General features: G+C 45.0%; 1 protein-coding gene across 1 annotated transcript in view; it reads right to left on the bottom strand.

The window, feature by feature from the left end:
* The window catches only part of LOC117359286 (V-type proton ATPase subunit d 1), a 642,574-nt gene that overhangs the window by 440,139 nt on the left and 185,912 nt on the right, over window positions 1-16,523 (bottom strand). The gene's annotated exons all lie outside the window — the stretch shown is intronic.

The raw sequence follows: 16,523 nt of genomic DNA on the forward strand, positions 1-16,523 counted from the left end.
TGCATATCTTAATACTAGATCTGTCAGAAATAAAGCTTTCTAATTAAAGATTGGATCATCAGAAAGCAAAGAGCCTGTCTTTTATTAACCGAAACATGGCTATTGTCTGAAAATGATCCAATAATAATTGATCTTTACAAAGGGGCTGCCTTAAAAGAGATACGCAGAATACAAATTCTTCAAAATACTGCTATAAAACTAATTAAGAAAAAGAAAAAATTTGATCATGTTACACTGCTTCTAAAGGAAGAACACTGGCTACCAGTAAATTACAGAATCACTTATAAAATAGCTCTGCTCACACATAAAACTCTTATAAATAAAGCTCCCATATTTTTATAAAGATATCTAATACCATACTATTTATGCCAATTGTTGTCAACCCTGCCCTCCTTACATGTACTATTGTATTAGTAACGAATGTTATGTCTATTTAGTTTTTAATATTTTATATAATTTTTGAATTTATGTAAATCACATTGGATTTGGACTATGCGAGGTAATCAAAAACTAAATAAACTTGAAACTTGATCTTCTACCAGATAATTTTAAAATCCTTACGCTAAACCGTGAGGGTAGAAAAGGAGGAGGATTAGCAATTATTCTTAAGGAAGGATTTGAGTTTGAACTACTGGATTCCAAAATGACCAATCAGTTAGAAATATTAGCCTGTAAAATCAGTAATAAGGAACTAGAAGAATCCCTATCTTGCATATTATTCTATGTCCCACCGAAAAGCTGGCTAAAAGCTAAAGAAGACTTTTGTGAATTTGTTCTACATAATTCTATTATTCCTTCCTACAATATCATCGCAGGCAACATAAACATACACCTAGATGAAGAGGACAATCCAGATACGAAAGACTTTAAAAACTTTCTATCCCTACTCAATTACAATCTCCCTTTACCCACACAAACACATGAAAAAGGTCATCACTTAGATATGGTAGCTATGTCCACAAAGGAAATTTTAGACCCTGCCATCTCTCTACCTGATGGCGCCTGGTGTCACCATCTCTGGTCTGACCATTTTAGTTATTATTTCAAGCTAAGCTGGACTTATTTAAAATCTAAAACACATCCAAAGATAAAAAGAGAACATCACACAAGGTTATATTAATCCAGAACAATATTGGTCACAATATGAACTACAAGCGGAGATAGCTGAAGGGGTCGATTTTTGGGATCACTGGATGAAAACTAGCACATCCATTTTAGGTAAAATTGCCCCTAAATGAAATAGCAAAAGCTGTGCAAATAAATATAACAAATGGTTTGACACCAAACTTCTAAAAATGGAACAACTAGTAAGACGACTGGAAAGAATTTGGAAAAAAACAGGAGAATTGTCAGACCATAACAACTGGAGATCAAACATAAAAATCTACAAACAACTGATAAGACAAACGTAAAGCATTCTACTCTTCTAAAATCAACTTATCTAGCACTAGTTCAAAAGGAATCAATACAAAAGAGCTGTTCAACTTGGATACAAATTTATTTGACACCACACGCTATTCTCAACTCGTACACAATAATAATCTACCTTCAGCAAATGATTTAGCACAGCATTTCGATTCAAAAATTAAAAACCTAAGAAACAACTGTTCAACAAATGACACTAATGATCATCAAATAGTTAACATACAAGGAAATGAAATACCAGCAGACATGATCTGGAGTTCCTTTCACGATTTAGAATGGAATAATTATATCAAACTATATAACAAATACTCTAAATCATACTGCGTTCTGGACTCGTGTCCCCCGGAAATTATGAAAGCGGCTCCATTAGAATTTAAACTATCTTTGTGCATTACTTAGCCCATAACCTAAAAAATGGAAAGTTCCTCACTAATAACGGTCACATAATAATAACCCCAATTCCAAAAAATAGTAAAGAATCATCAGCACTGGTAACAACTATAGACCAGTAGCATCCATTCCATTTATTGTAAAAATCATGGAAGGATTGGTACATACTCAATTGATGGAATATGTTGATCAGTTCTCTCTCTTAAATGAAACTCAATCCGGTTTTAGACCTTTGTTCAGTACTGAGACAATAATTACGGCTATCTTAGATAATCTGCGTCTCTTGTTCAGCAAGGGCCTTAATGCCTTGATCATGCAATTTGATATGAGCTCTGCCTTTGACCTAGTGGACCATGGGAAACTGCTACAATGCCTAGATGCTACTGGTATTAGGGAAGAGATATTGGACTGGTTTCGAGGCTTCCTTATGTCCCGTACCTATCAAGTACGTTTCAACTATGACCTCTCCGAAATCTGGAGCAATCCATCTGGCGTACCGCAAGGGTCACCACTATCCCCATTGCTTTTCAATGTCTACATATCCTCACTAGGTGCGCAATTGACCCAGTTGAGGATAAAATTATTCAGTTATGCAGATGACTTCACGATCATCATCCCATTTGCTAACTCTTTCGGAAGTTACTCCCAAGGCATCAGAAGCACTAAATTTGATGGAGCAATGGATGACTGAATTCAAACTGAAACTTAATTCAGAAAAAACAAATTTTTTGTAGCTACGCCACATCCGCTTGACACCAAAACACACTATGCATCAATAAACTTAGTTATCCTATTCAGACTACTATGAATGTATTGGGTGTAACACTAGATCAGTGCCTAACCATGAAAGACCAAGTAGACTCATTAATCAGAAAGGGTTTTTTTCACTCTCTGGAAACTTCGATCCATTAGAGCATATTTTGATATGTCAGCATTTAGAATTCTGGTACAATCCCTTGTACTGAGTCAACTTGATTACTGTAACATCGCCTATTTAGCAATTTCCCAAAAGAATATGCGACAATTACAATTAATGAAAAATACAGCGGTCAAACTGATTTTCGGGCTAAAGAAGTTTGATCATGTGACACCTTACTACCGACAGCTGCTTTGACTACCGATGGAGGAACGTGTAAAGTTTAAGTTCGCCTGTCTCTGCTTTAAAGTACTATACGGTCTAGCCCCTAAATACATAACTGACCTTTTCTCCTTCTCAGCCAACAGACATAAGAGAAGCTCACATTTGAACTTCATTTCCCCCCCAGTTAGAGGATGTAAACTCAAAAGACACCATCAACACCTTTTTTCACATCAAGCAGCATTATGGGGTAAAGATCTAGAACAATTGCTTACGCCTTCTACTTATGGGGAATTTAGGAAATGCCTATAAACATATCTGTTCCTGAAGTATCTAGACAACTGACCTGTGCAACTCTTTCTCTTCAATAACGGTTTCCTTAAGCTGTTAACCACTATCTTTCACCTCTGTTAAGTTGGTGTCAGGTCAAAAGCGCGCCGGGACAAAGGCGCACGCAGATAACTGAGCGCAGCACGGAGGCGCGCGCCGAAGAAATGACTGTTTTAAAGGGCTCCGACGGGGGGTGTGGGGGGAACCCCCCTACTTTATTTTATACAGATCGCGCTGCGTTGTGGGGGGTTTGGGGGGTTGTAACCCCCACATTTTACTGAAAACTTCACTTTTTCCCTAAAAAACAGGGAAACAGTTAAGTTTCCAGTATGAGGGAGGTTACAACCCCCCAAACCCCCCACAATGCCGCTGCGATCTGTATTAAGTAAAGTGGGGGGGTTCCCCAACAAAACCCCCCGTTGGAGCCCCTAAAAACACTCTTTTTCTTTGGCGCGTGCTTCCATCTGGCGCTCAGTTGTCGGCGCGCGCCTTTGTCTTCGGCGCTTTTGTCTATGAACCATTAAGTTCAATCAATTTGTACCATCTTTTAATCTTTGTAAGCTGCGTAGAACTTCATGGTCCTGCGATATATAAACTATTATTATTATTATTATTATTAATAGCTTTGTATAGTAGGCAGTAGAATTTGAAGTGTATTCTTGCTTGTATTAGGAGCCAGTGTGAGTCGTGGTATGCTTCTGTGATGTGATCATATTTTTTCAATGAGTAGATGAGTCTTAGGGCTGTATTTTGTATTGCTGGGTAGGGGAGGTATAGTATGTTGCAGTAGTCTATTAGTCCAAGGATAAGAGATTGTACCAAAAGTTGGAATTGTTTCCTGTAGAAGAATTTTCAGATTTGTCTTAGGTTTCTCATAGTCACAAATGATGTTTTTATTACTTTGTTGATTTGTGGTTGCATGGTACAGCCTCTGTCGATCAGAACTCCAAGAAGTTTTTGTGTGGGTTGAATGGGGTATGATATTGAGTTTATTACTAGGTTTGTTAAGGTTGGAGTTTTGATGTTTACTAGAAAGATGAATTTTGTTTTGTCAGAGTTAAGTTTTAGTTTGCTATTTGTCATCCATGTTGCTACTGTTTTGATCACTAGGTTCCTTCCTGAGGTCTCACTGAGGATATGAAATAAACCTCTTCCACATAATTTATGGAGATGTGTTACTGAGCCTTGAAGGAGACCTGTGTGATTGCACTACAGCAAAATAAAAAAGTATCAGATAAAGATCAAAGTGAGAGCTAGGGCAAAACAGTTTAGGTAAAGATGCAGGTAATAAGTAGCAATGGAAAAGCGTCACGAGGGGAGTGCCACAGGGTTCGGTGCTTGGAGGACCCATGCTCTTCAACATATTTATAAACGACCTGGAAATTGGTACAACGAGCGAGGTGATAAAATTTGCAGACAGTACGAAGTTATTCAGAGTAGTGAAGACACCGAAGGATTGCAAAGACCTGCAACATGACAAACATGCTCAAGAAATGGGCTGCAACAAAGCAAATGAAGTTTAACGTGGATAAGTGTAAGGTGATGCATGTCGGTAACAAAAATCTTATACACGAATACAGATGTCCGGTGCGGTACTCAGAGAGACTCCCCAGGAAAGAGACTTGGGAGTACTGGTCAACAAGTCAATGAAGCCGCCTACACAATGCGTGGCAGTGACAAAAAGGGCAAACAGAATGCTAGGAATGATTAAGAAGGGGATCACGAACAGATCGGAGGAGGTTATCCATGCCACTGAACCGGCCCACTTGGAATACTGCGTCCAGCACTGGTCACCGTACTTGAAGAAGGACACAATACTACTTGAAAGGGTACAGAGAAGAGTGACTAAAATGGTTAAGGGGCTGGAAGAGTTGTCATACAGTGAGAGATTAGAGAAACTGGGCTTCTTCTCCCTTGAAAAGAGGAGACAGAGGGGACCTGATCGAAACATTCAAGATAATGAAGGGAATAGACTTAGTAGATAAAGACAGGTTGTTCACCCTCTCTAAGGTAGGGAGAACGAGAGGGCACTCTCTAAAGTTAAAAGGGGATAGATTCCGTACAAAAGTAAGGACGTTCTTCTTCTAACACTTTTCCGGAGGCTGTTATAGGGGAAAACACCCTCCAGGGATTCTAGACAAAGTTAGACAAGTTCCTGCTGAACCAGAATGTATGCAGGTAAGGCTAGACACTGGTCTTTGACCTAAGGGCCACCACGTGAACAGACTGCTGGGCACGATGGACTACTGGTCTGACCCAGCAGCAGTAATTCTTATGTTCTTATTTAAAAAATTTATTTTTATTTGCTTATAATGTCATTTGAAAGCTGCTTGATGTTAATACAACTTTAATTTAATTCTTTATCTGGGTCCCCAGAGAGAACCAAGTCTTCCTATCTGTCTATCACAAAAATTTATTAAATGCCTTTTAGAGTTAAAGCACAAAACCCAAACCAGCAGAATTTGTCTGCTGATAGTTTGGATTTAACTCATTTCCTAGAGCGATCGGATAGTGAAGTCCAGACTACTACTGCTACACTGATGGTACAATTTGCTATTGATTCAGATAGGGAATGGATGCTTAAGCTTTTTTTTAAATATAAATGTCAAAAGTTATTAGAATGTGTCCTGACGTTTCATGTTCAACTCAGAAGAGAAGAAAACAGTTTCTCATTTTGAGACCTCAGGCCTTGCAGTTGGGTGAAACGTTCGTTTTGAGGTACCCCTGCAAATGTGTTATGGTTTATCAAGGTAATAGATACGTTTTCTTTGAACCTCAGCAGTTGTCAAAATTTATCTCCGCCAAAAGGCAAAATGAGTTTACTATGTGAGATCTGCGACTTCAAGAATAGCTCAATAAGGTAATGTTTGGGCTCTAGCCAGCCACATCTTTATTTTTCCTTTTTTATATTTACTAGTGGTTTATTTCAGTCAATTTGCAGTTTCGCCTTCCTTTTTGGGGACTAACTATACAAGCTGGGGTACTTATTTCTTTGTTAAAATTGTGAAGATATATTTTGTATCTGTGAAAATACCAGTATTGTATTATTTCTTGTTCTTTTTGTTTATCAAAAAGTTAAAATGTATAAATAAATAATTTTTTTTTAAAAACTTAATTCTTTATACTGACGGGGGGGAGGGGGGACAACACCACCATTTACGTCAACAGTAAATTTAGAATAGGGTCATTAAATCCAGTGGCGTACCTAATATATATGATAGCTAGTGCTGATTATTTTTTAACCCCCTCCTCTATATAAAAATGTTATTTTTAGTAATAATCCATGAGTCACACAACAAGGGTGCACCTAGGAAAAGGCAGCATCTTAAAACACTGCAGTGATCACTAGAACACCAACATACACATTGTAAAACTAAACCAGTCAGATCCTGAACAGTCAATTGATCCTGTACCATCAAAGCTAACAGAAAGGGACAGCAGGCAGCTATTCTCACTAGTGGGTGATGTCATCCGACAGAGCCCCGATACGGACTTCTCACAAGGATACTTGCTTGCAGAAACTCAGAAGTTTCGAGATGCCCGTACCGCGCATGTGCCAGTGCCTTCCCGCTCGATGGTCCGGGCGTGTCTCCTCAGTTCAGGTAGCTAGCAGAGAAGCCAACTCAGGGGAGGTGGGTGGGACGTGAGAATAGCTGCCTGCTGTCCTTGGATAACAATTGTTACGGTAAGTAACATTGCTTTATCCCAGGACAAGCAGGCAGGTATTCTCACTGGTGGGTGACCTCCAAGCTAACCTCAATGGGATGGTGGGAGAGTTGGCAACTTAGGAGAATAAATTTTGTAATACTGTTTGGCCAAACTGTCCATCCCGTCTGGAGAAAGTATCCAGACAATAATGAGAGGTGAATGTATGAACCGAGGACCAAGTGGCAGCCTTACAAATCTCCTCAATCGGTGTCGATCTGAGGAAGGCTACAGAGGCCGCCATTGCTCTGACCCTATGGGCTGTGACTTTACAGGGAAGGGGTAATCCAGTTTGGGCATAGCAGAAAGAGATGCAAGCCGCCATCCAGTTGGAGATGGTATGCTTCGATACAGGTCGTCCCAACTTATTCAGATGAAAGGAGCCGAAAAGTTGAGGAGCAGTTCTGTGTGGTTTGGTGCGATCCAGGTAGAAAGCCAAAGCACGTTTACAGTCCAGAGTGTAAAGAGCTGATTCTCCAGGATGAGAATGAGGCTTTGGAAAAAACACAGGAAGAACTATGGATTGGTTGAGATGAAATTCAGTGACCACTTTAGGCAGGAATTTCGGATGAGTGCGAAGGACCACCTTTTCATGATGGAATACTGTGAAAGGTGGATCCGCCACTAAGGCCTGAAGCTCACTGACCCGGCGAGCAGAAGTGAGGGTAACCAGAAAAACCACTTTCCAAGTGAGAAACTTCAGCAGAGCCTTGTTGAGAGGCTCAAAAGGAGGTTTCATAAGTTGAGAAAGGACAACGTTGAGATCCCAAACCACTGGAGGAGGTTTGAGAGGAGGATTGATGTAAATCTGGAAATCTGGAAACCACAGGATGAGCAGAGAGAGGTTTCCCTTGTAGAGGCTGATGGAAAGCCACAATAGCACTCAGGTGGACTCATATGGATGTAGACATGAGGCCAGACTGAGACAGGTGTAGAAGATAGTCCAATACAGAAGACAGGGAGGCTCGCTGAGGCTCCTTATGATTAGAAACACACCAGGAAGAAAATCTAGTCCACTTTTGGGAGTAGCATTGTCGAGTAGCAGGCTTCCGGGAAGCCTCCAATACATCCCTCACCGCCTGGGAAAACTGGTGAAGAGTTACGTTGAGAGGAACCAAGATGTCAGGTGGAGAGACTGCAGGTTGGGATGGAGTAGAGATCCCTGATGCAGAGTAAGCAGTGAAGGAAACACTGGAAGAAGGAATGGCTCCCTGCTGCTGAGTTGAAGTAGAAGGGAGTACCAAGGTTGTCTGGGCCACCGAGGAGCTATCAGAATCATGGTGGCATGGTCGGATTTCAATTTGACTAGAGTCTTTTGAATGAGTGGAAATGGAGGAAACGCATACAGAAAGCGATTCCCCCAATCCAGCAGAAAGGCATCCGCCTCGAGACGAAGAGGAGTATAGATCCTGGAGCAAAACTGAGGCAGCTTGAAGTAGTGGGGAGCCGCAAAGAGGTCTATCTGAGGCGTCCCCCACTGAGAAAAGATCTGATGAAGGGGCCTGGAATGGAGGGTCCATTTGTGAGGCTGGAGGAGATGACTTAAGTTGTCCGCCAAGACATTGTCCTTCCCCTGAATGTAGACAGCCTTGAGGAAGGCGTTGTGGCGAATCGCCCAATCCCAGACTCTGAGAGCTTCCTGACAGAGGGAGGCCAAGCCCGTGCCCCCCTGCTTGTTGACATAATACATGGCGACCTGGTTGTCTGTGCGAATGAGGACCACCATGTTGTGAAGCAGATGTTGAAATGCTTGATGGAGTCGGTCTGCACTGGTCCAGAATCCCTGAGTGCGAAGGCCATCCAAATGAGCTCCCCATACATAGGTCAATGAATCGGTTGTGAGAACCTTCTGGTGGGGAGGAGTGTGAAACAGCAAACCTCTGGATAGATTCGAAGAGGTCATCTACCAAAGTAGAGACTGCTGAAGAGCAGGAGTGACCATGATGTGCTGAGTCAAAGGATCTGACACCTGTGTCCATTGAGAAGCCAGGGTCCACTGAGGAATCCTGAGGTGAAGTCTGGCAAAAGGCGTCACATGAACTGTAGAGGCCATGTGGCCCAGGAGAACCATCATGTGTCTCGCTGAGATGGACAGGCGAGAAGATACAGACTAGCAGAGACGAAGAAGAGCCTCCATGCGCTGAGGGGGAAGGAATGCTCTGAGTTGAATGGTATCCAGAACCGCCCCGATGAAGGGGAGAGACTGGGTAGGCTGTAGATGAGATTTGGGAAAGTTGATCTCGAAGCCCAAACTCTGCAGGAACCAAATAGTGGTTAGGGTCGCCGAGATGACCCCAGGAGCCGAGGTGGCCTTGATGAGCCAGTCGTCGAGGTAGGGAAATACTTGAAGACCCTGGTTCCGGAGTGCAGCGGCCACTACCACCAGACACTTCGTGAAGACTCTGGGAGACGAGGACAGGCCGAATGGAAGCACTCGATACTGCAGATGTAGATGTCCCACCCAAAATCTGAGGAATCTGCAAAAGGCCGGATGAATGGGAATGTGAGTGTAGGCCTCCTTTAGATCCAGAGAGCATAACCAGTCATTTTGCTCGAGAAGGGGGTAGAGAGAAGCAAGGGTCAGCATGCGAAATCTCTCCTTGACCAGGAACTTGTTGAGGATCCTGAGGTCCAGAATTGGACGCAGATCGCCCGTCTTCTTTGGAACAAGGAAGTATCGGGAGTAAAACCCCAGGTTGAGTTGGTCCATAGGGACCGGCTCGATGGCCCGAAGCCGGAGCAAAGCCTGAGCTTCCTGAAGAAGAAGGGCGGTCTGGGTCAAGTTGGAAGGATACTCTCTTGGAAGGTGGTCCAGGGGGACCCGATGGAACTGAAGTACCCTTCCCTGATGATGGTAAGGACCCAGAGGTCGGTGGTGATAGCCTCCCATCGATGATAAAAATGATGTAGGCGACCCCCAATGGGGAAAATAGGGGATGGCAGAACGAGGTTGGTTATGCTCCTTAAGAGAGAGTCAAAAAGGCTGAGGAGCCTTGGGGACAGTAGAAGGCTGAGGCTTTTGTTGAGCCTTCTGTGGAGGCTGTCTCTTTGCTGGTTGTCTGCCTTGGTGTATAACGCCATTGATAGATCAAAGGCGGCCAAGAAGGTCGAGACTGCGTCGGCTTAGGCTTGTATCGAAGAATGAACTGAAAGGATTTCTCATGGTCAGACAGTTTCTTCGTCACGGTCTCGATGGATTCGTCAAATAAATCTGCCCCTGCACAAGGAACGTTGGCAAGTCTGTCCTGGAGGTTCGGGTCCATGTCAATGGTCCGAACCCATGCCAATCGGCGCATAGCCAAGGAACAGGTGGCAGCTCGTGCCGAAAGCTCGAAGGCATCGTAGGAGGATTGCATCAACTGTAGGCGAAGCTGGGACAGCGAGGCAACCACTTCCTCAAATTCGAAGCGAGCCTGAGACTCGATGTAGGGTGTAAACTTCCGAAGCACAGGCAGGAAGAACTCCAAATAAGTGGCAAAATGAAAAGTATAATTGAGAACTCTGGAAGCCATCATCGAGTTCTGGTATATGCGCCTCCCAAACTTATCCATGGTCCTGCCCTCGTGGCCCGGAGGCACCGAGGCATACACCTGGGACGGATGAAACCTCTTGAGGGAGGATTCGTCCAGCAGGGATTGATGAGAGAGTTGAGAGCCATCGAATCCCTTGTGATGAACTGTGCGGTACCGGGCATCCAACTTACCAGGAACAGCAGGAATAGAGTACGGCGTTTCAAAACACCTCATGAACGTTTGGTCGAGGAGCTTGTGTAGAGGCAGATGAAGAGACTCGGCAGGAGGATGAGGCAAATGCATGGTGTTGAGGTATTCCTTGGAGTACCGAGAACCGGAGTCCAAGGTAATGTCCAGGTCATCCGCCATCTGCCGGAGGAAAGACGAAAAGGATAACTGGTCCGCCAGCACAGGCCTACGAGACGGACTGGACGAAGTCGAGGCCTCGGGATCCACAGAGACCTGCGATCGACAGGGCGAATATGAGCCACAGGGATCCTCGAACTCCGGTCCCGGAGGAGACATATCCGACGAGGAATACCCCATACGAGGCAGCTTCTTCTGCGGGGATACTGTAGAGTGCCGAGAGGAGTGCCTCGAAGAATGCTTAGACCGATGCCCCTCCCGGTGCCTCGAAGGGGATCTAGAGCGGTGCTGTTTAGAATGGTCTCCAGAAGCCTCCAACGAGTAGATGGGACTCGAGGCAGTAGAGCGCAGAGGTGGGAGATTCGACGCCTCCCGAGACGCAGTTCAGGCCTGATAAGGAGTGCGGAAGAACTCTTCCTGTGTTTTGCGATGCCCAGGGCTTCGATTACTCGAAGAGGGATTCCACACCTCTTCGTCTGGAGGCGTAATGGTCTCTAAAGAGGGCATGTCACTAAAAGAGGCCCGCCTCGAGGGACTGGCCGCCAATCGCCGCTCCTCCTCGCCGAGTAGCGAGAGCGAACGGCGAGGAGGAGGGGGCGGTCCGCCCCCCGGAGGCGGAACCGGCTGGTCACCCTGGATCGTGGATATCAACTTGGGTCCCATGGTGGTCATGAGCTCGACAAACTGAGCCTCCAAAAGGGACCGCAACGAAGCCGACAAGGAGGGAGCCGCACCTAAAGTGGGACCTCCTGAACGGTCTTCGCGCTCCTTCGTGGTCGAGTGCTTTTGCTTGGAAGCCTTCGGCACTTTGAGAACCACTGGTGGAATGGGAGGAGGAGACGGAGGAAGGCACCGGAGCAGAAGGCGGAGTCGAAGCCGGAACGAAAGAAGCCGGCTTCAGGAGACTCGGTGCAGCAGGAGCGACGGAAGGCTTCACCGGTGCAGGCGAAGCGCTGGTCGAAGTCCAAGCTGAGGGTTCCTTAGCAGCTTCCATCTTGAACATCGACTACCACAAAAATCAGCGACGCTTAAACGCACGTGCTATGAGAGTGGAACAAGGCCGGCACGATTTCGGGAAATGTTCCGGACCAAGACACTGCAGGCAGCGTCGATGCAGGTCCATCAACGAAATCACGCGCTGGCACTTGCTACACTTTTTAAAACCGGTAATTGGCCGGGACATAGGCCGAAAAAGCTCCGCCGCAAGATCGAAGGAGCGGGGCCTGAGCCACGCAGCCAACCCGGTTGAATCACCGGAAGAAATTTATTTATTTTTTTTAAATAAGAAACCAAATGAAGAAAACACACGATAAAGAGTAAAAGAACTCAAAACCGCGGCAATAGAAGGCAAAAAAATGGGTTTTCAATTAGCGCAGAATTGAAGTAGAACTTCTCAGCTCCGCGGAAAGAAAAGAACTGAGGAGACACGCCCGGACCATCGGGCGGGAAGGCACTGACGCATGCGCGGTACGGGCATCTCGAAACTTCTGAGTTTCTGCAAGCAAGTATGCTTGTGAGACGTCCGTATCGGGGCTCTGTCGGATGACATCACCCACTAGTGAGAATACCTGCCTGCTTGTCCTGGGATAAAACCATATTCTTTTCATACACACAGAACACAGATACACCCTTGCCCAATATGGAATAATCACAAACTAAAAACAAAAATATGTAGACAACATAAGAACATAAGCAATGCCTCTGCCGGGTCAGACCCGAGGTCCATCGCGCCCAGCAGTCCGCTCACGCGGCGGCCCAACAGGTCCAGGACCTGTGCAGCAATCCTCTATCTATACCCCTCTATCCCCTTTTTCAACAGAAAATTGTCCAATCCTTTCTTAAACCCCATTACCGTACTCTGCCCTATTACGTCCTCTGGAAGCGCATTCCAGGTATCCACCACCCGCTGAGTAAAGAAAAACTTCCTAGCATTTGTTTTGAATCTATCCCCTTCCAATTTTTCCGAATGCCCTCTTGTTCTTTTGTGTTTTGAAAATTTGAAGAATCTATCTCTCTCTACTTTCTCTATGCCCTTCATGATCTTGTAGGTTTCTATCATGTCTCCTCTGAGTCTCCGCTTTTCCAAGGAGAAGAGCTCCAGCCTCTCCAGTCTTTCAGTGTATGAAAGGTTTTCCATGCCCTTAATCATTCGTGTCGCTCTTCTCTGGACCCTCTCAAGTATTGCCATATCCTTCTTGAGGTACGGTGACCAATACTGAACACAGTACTCCAGGTGCGGGCGCACCATTGCCCGATACAACGGCAGGATGACTTCTTTTGTTCTGGTCATAATACCATTTTTAATAATACCCAACATTCTGTTTGCCTTCTTCGCGGCTGCTGCGCATTGCGCCGTTGACTTCATTGTTGTATCCACCAATACACCCAAATCTCTTTCAAGGTTACTTCCCTCTAATACTATTCCCCCCATTTGGTAGCTGAACATCAGGTTTTTTCTCCCTATATGCATGACCTTGCATTTCCCTACATTGAATTTCATCTGCCATTTATTCGCCCACTCCTCCAGTTTGTTTAGGTCCCTTTGTAGGTCCTCACACTCTTCCGTAGTTCTAACCCTTCTACAGAGTTTAGTGTCGTCCGCAAATTTTATAACTTCACATTTCGTCCCCGTTTCCAGGTCATTTATAAATATATTGAACAGCAGCGGTCCAAGTACAGACCCCTGCGGAACTCCGCTCGTGACTTTCCTCCAGCCCGAGTAGTGACCCTTCACTCCAACCCTCTGTCTCCTGCCTGCCAACCAGTGTTTAATCCATCTGTATACGTCCCCTTCCACCCCGTGGTTCCATAGCTTCCTAAGCAGCCGCTCATGGGGTACTTTGTCAAAGGCCTTTTGGAAGTCAAGGTAAATGATGTCTACAGGTTCCCCTTTGTCCAACTGGCTGTTTACCCCCTCAAAGAAGTGCAGTAAGTTTGTTTGGCACGATCTTCCCTTGCAGAAGCCATGTTGGCTCGCTTTCATCAGCCCATTTTTTTCGATGTGCTCACAGATGCTATCCTTTATCAGTGCTTCTACCATCTTGCCTGGAACCGATGTCAAACTTACCGGCCTATAGTTTCCCGGGTCTCCTCTTGACCCCTTTTTAAAGATAGGTGTAACATTTGCTATCTTCCAGTCCTCCGGAATCTCTCCAGTTTTCAGGGATAGGTTGCAAACTATTTGGAGTATTTCCGCTATCTCATTTCTTAGTTCTTTTAGTACCCTAGGGTGGATTCCGTCCGGGCCTGGTGATTTGTCACTTTTCAATCTATCTATCTGTTGGAGGACATCCTCATGGCTCACCTCTATTGCTGACAGTTTTTCTTCTTGGTCACCATGGAAGATCACGTCGGGTTCCGGTACACTGGATGTGTCCTCGCTTGTGAAGACTGACGAGAAGAATTTGTTTAACCTGTCGGCTACCTCTTTTTGCTCCTTTATCACTCCCTTTTCGTCTCCATCATCCAACGGTCCTACTTCCTCCCTCGCTGGTTTCTTCCCCTTAACATATCTGAAGAATGATTTGAAGTTTTTTGCCTCCCTGGCCAGTTTCTCTTCGTATTCTCTTTTCGCTCTCCTAACCACTTGATGACATTCTCTTTGGTGTTTCCTGTGTTCATTCCAGTTTTCCCCAGTTTGGTCCTTTTTCCATTTCCGGAATGATTTTTTCTTGTCTCCTATCGCTTTCTTCACCTCGTCGTTTATCCATGCGGGGTTTTTTGTTCGGTTTTTTTTGCAACCTTTTCTAAATCTGGGGATGTACATATGTTGTGCTTCTTGCACTGTGCCCTTGAATAGAGACCAGGCTTGCTCTACAGTTTCTGTTTTCCTTGAGCTGTTTCTAAGTTTTTTTTTAACCATTGCTCTCATAGCATCATAGTTTCCTTTCTTGAAGTTAAACGTTGTCACTGTGGTTCTCTTCCCTTTTGCTGTACTTACTCCTAATTTGTACTGGATCATGTTGTGATCGCTGTTTCCTAGTGGTCCTACTACTTCCACTTCTTTTGCAGGTCCCCCTATTCCGTTTAGGATTAGGTCAAGAGTGGCATATCCTCTTGTTGGTTCCTTGACAAGCTGCTCCATAAAGCAGTCCCTCACAGCCTCTAAGAATTCTGTTTCCCTCGCACAGTTTGAGTTTCCAATATTCCAGTTTATCCCGGGGTAGTTAAAGTCTCCCATTACTGTCACATTCCTGTTGTTGCCTTCCCGCCTCAGTTCTGCTGCCAGATCTTTGTCGTTTGCTTCCGTTTGTCCAGGTGGACGATAGTATAGACCCAATCTTATGTCAAGTGTTAAACTGAACTGTTAAGAAACCAGACTCTGCATACAATGCAACACCACAGAAACAGTGACACATGTCCCCTAATACTGCGCTAAATATAAAGACAGTAGAAGTAAATTTGAAAAAATTGCTACATAATCACCACTTTACAAATAAAGAAATAGAAATAACGAGAAATAAGAAAATACCATTTTATAGGACTAATCCACTTTTCAATTAGTAGTAATTAGCTTTCAGAGGCCAAATCTTTCTTCAAGACAGTACAGTATACTGCTGTTATGGTGTCCTGTCCTGACCTGAAAGGGGTTTAGTCCCAAAATAATTGCCTTATTTCCATTTCCTATTGATAAAACTTTAATCAATACAGTTACAATACTACTTGATTCTACGTAAAGCAACAATAAAACATTTTTTCTACCTTTTGTCATTTCCACTTTCTATTCAGCGTTTGTCCTCTGTCCCTTCCATGCAACATCTGTCCTCTCTTTGCCCCTTCCACCCAGCCTCTGCTCAATCTCTCTCTATCCCTTCCATCTACTGTCCACCCTCTCTGCCCCTTGAATCCACTGTCCACCCTCTCTCTCTTTCTTCCATATGGCATCTTACCTCTTTCTATGTCGCTTCAATAAACTGTGCCCTTTCTCACCTTTGTAAATGATTCATTTCAGCTTCATCCCCTCTCCATTTTTTTGCTTCCATGCTCTGGCATCTCTCTTCGCTTCTCCTTTCCTTCCCTCCCCCATGCCCTGGCATCTCTCTCCTCTCCTTCCATCTCCCCCTCCCATCCCATTATCTGGCATCTCTTCTCCTTCCTTTCTCTCCCTCCATCCTTCCACCTGGTCTGGCATCTGTTTCCTTCCCCCCCATATGCCCTGACATCTCTCTCTCCCCCTCCATGTCTGGTATCTCCTTTCCTTTCCCTCCCTCCCATAGTCTTGTCATCTCTTTCCTCTCCTTTCCCTTCCCTGGTCTTCCTTCTCCCTCCTTCCCTCTCTACCCCAACTGGGTGCAGCAGCAGCATTTCTCTTCCCCCATCCCCTAATTGGGTACAGCAGCATTTCTCTTCTCCTCCCCCCCTAATTGGGTGCAGCAGCAGCATTTCTCTCCCCCTCCCCAATTAGGTGCAGTGGAATTTCTCTATCTCCTCCCCCCAACTGGGTGCAGCAGCAGCATTTCTCTTCCCCCTCCCATCTACCCCCCCGGTCTCACACACCCGCTGTCAGATTCGCTACAGACAGACTAAGGCAAGATGTAAGTTTCCCTCCGTCTTTGCTTGCTTCGGGCCTTCCTCGTTGTCAGGTCCTGCCTTCGCGGAAACAGAAAGTAGGCAGGACCCGGCAGCTAGAAAGGCCCGAAGCAAGCAAGAGCAGCAAGTTGTAAGCTTCCCTCCATCGCTGACCTATCTCCTGCATGCCCCGGGGCTCTAATGCCCCG

The sequence above is a fragment of the Geotrypetes seraphini genome, chromosome 4, assembly GCF_902459505.1.
Source record: "Geotrypetes seraphini chromosome 4, aGeoSer1.1, whole genome shotgun sequence".
NCBI classification, from domain to species: Eukaryota; Metazoa; Chordata; class Amphibia; order Gymnophiona; family Dermophiidae; genus Geotrypetes; species Geotrypetes seraphini.